At 44.9% G+C, this 2,172-nt stretch overlaps 1 long non-coding RNA gene across 2 annotated transcripts in view; it reads left to right on the top strand.

Annotated features, from left to right (window-relative positions):
* The first annotated feature begins 132 nt into the window (after nt 1–132).
* The window catches only part of LOC106697525, a 28,597-nt gene continuing 26,557 nt past the window's right edge, over nt 133–2,172 (top strand). For both annotated transcript variants that reach the window (XR_001348649.1, XR_002829762.1), the window contains exons 1-4: nt 133–295; nt 502–738; nt 1,373–1,443; nt 1,777–1,894. This is a non-coding gene — a long non-coding RNA (uncharacterized LOC106697525). The remainder of the gene's footprint in view (nt 296–501; nt 739–1,372; nt 1,444–1,776; nt 1,895–2,172) is intronic.

Below are 2,172 nucleotides of genomic sequence, written 5' to 3'. Positions count from 1 at the left end.
GTAAATTGTGCTGCTGTCATTGTTCCCTTTGCAATGGGTTGCTGAGAACCAAACCAGTTCAAGATTTTAGAGACTGGGTGTTCAGAACTGCTCTACAAAAACATATATGACTTTATCACTTAGATACAACCCGCAGCCGCAGATTCGGACCCCAGCCGCCTGCGGTCGGCCACACGCATACCGTCCGCGAGCCTGCCTCACCCTTACGCTTCTGCTCGGAGAAGCTGCGAAGGTCCCGCCGTCCCTCGGGATCTGCCTACACTTGTTCACATTCACTTACTACCATTGACTGCACGTAAATAAACAGGCAGTCGCCCACCGTGGGGGTCCGGGGGGCGGGGGAGACGGGGCAGACGGCCCGCACCCCAGGGCTTTCAGATCTCGGCTGGGTTATCACCCGCCTCGCTGGAGCTGGAAACCTAGCCCCAAGCCCTAAGAAACCCGGCGAACCTTTTTATCCCTCCAAGGGTCTGTTGTTTTGCTTTTGCTGTTTCCTCACAGGTCACTCTAAGCAGAGACCTCCGATACACCCATTGCCCCTGAGGGCACCATCCGAAGGCTCATTATTTTTACGTAGAAATGGCCTTGAGAGCTTGGACCCGAGGAGAATTACTCAAACATTAATTAGAAGATTGAGATTCATCAGTTAACGTTCAGGGAGTTCACACATTGGACAATGGGACAATTAAACCTGCTAGCAGTAACCCAGAATCTGCTGTGGATAAACTAGCTAGAAAGGTAAATGGCCCACATCCTAAAACACGAATAAGACAATTATTTTAAGCCCCAACTATTATGACTGTTCATCAACCTCACACCACCTGTCATCCGTTCTACTCCTGTGGGCTGTGATCTGCAAAGCTTGTTTGGGTGACCCTCTCTTACCAATTGGCACCAGGTGGAAGAGGCAGAAGACAGGAAGCAGAACACACATGCACTATAAATCCCCAAAGCTCCCTCCAACACCTACTTACAAATCTTTGTTCAAATGTGTTCTAACCAGTTCTTCCCAAAAGATCATCTGTGATATTGGATCTCTCCCTCCTTCCCCCAAATCTCTCTCTCTTCCTGCTTTTTCTCTAGAGCAATTACCACCTTCTAATATACTATGTAAGCTGTTTTTTTCTTTCATTTTTCCCACCAGAACATAAGCTCCATGAGGGCAGGTATTTTGTGGGGGGTGTGGGGGGGTCTTTTTTACTTAGAGCTATATTGCCAGTGCCTACAATACAATAGGCACTCGATAAATATTTGTGCAATGTTGACATTATGTACCCTCCTGAAATCTGTGACTCTAAATCTGTACTTAGAACAAGTGCCTTAAACTCTCTCTAATCTCTGTTTTCACCTTCTTACAAAATCTGCCTTTAAGCTCACCCAGGCCACCACCTGAAAAACCACACCCTGGGAAGTCCAGAAAAGAGTCGGCACATAATGGACACAGTGAGTTTTTGTTAAGTGAATGAATTTTCACTTACTTGTATGTTGCTTTGTAGTCACTTAAATATGAATCACAGATTTATTTTGTCCAACTTCAAGTACATGATGAGCTTTTGTCCTCTCTTTCAGCTGTTAATACAATGTTCTCCCTATAGTTAGTCCTCCATAAACCTTAAAAGGACAAATATAGAGGGGAGGGAGAAGCTTTATATTGCACTTTTATGCTGATTATGAAAATTCTGGCATTAGCAGAAACCTAATACATTCATGTGGTCTCAGTTATCATCCAGCTTCATTTGCAGATCACTTTATCCTTCCTTCCTTTCCCGTCTACAGCAATGCACACATAAGCTATGTCAAGCCTTTCCGCCAGTCAGTCCTGGGTGCTTTCTCAGAAGCCAGCAGCCTCCCTAACATGTCCTTTACCGTGGGCTTAGAGCAGTGGATTTCAAAGGTAAGCACTTCATGAAGCATTTGACATACTTAGAAAAATGCAAGTTCCTAGGCCCCTCATCCAAATATCCCATTCAGGTGGTCTAAGATGAACCAGAAATCTTCATTTTTATCAAATCATGTGATCTTAAACCTGTGGTCAGCAGTCTGTACATTGGGAAACTTTCATCTAGATCAGTGGTTCTCAACCTTGGCTGCACATTAGAATCACCTGGGAATCTTTTTAAAATCCTGATTTCTGGGCCTCATCCTCCGGAAATTCTGTTTCTTTGTTATGGG

This window comes from Myotis lucifugus, unplaced genomic scaffold (assembly GCF_000147115.1).
Source record: "Myotis lucifugus unplaced genomic scaffold, Myoluc2.0 scaffold_78, whole genome shotgun sequence".
Lineage (NCBI taxonomy): Eukaryota > Metazoa > Chordata > Mammalia > Chiroptera > Vespertilionidae > Myotis > Myotis lucifugus.
The sequence above is the reverse complement of the archived record's forward strand: the minus strand, read 5'-3'. Positions and strand labels throughout refer to the sequence as shown.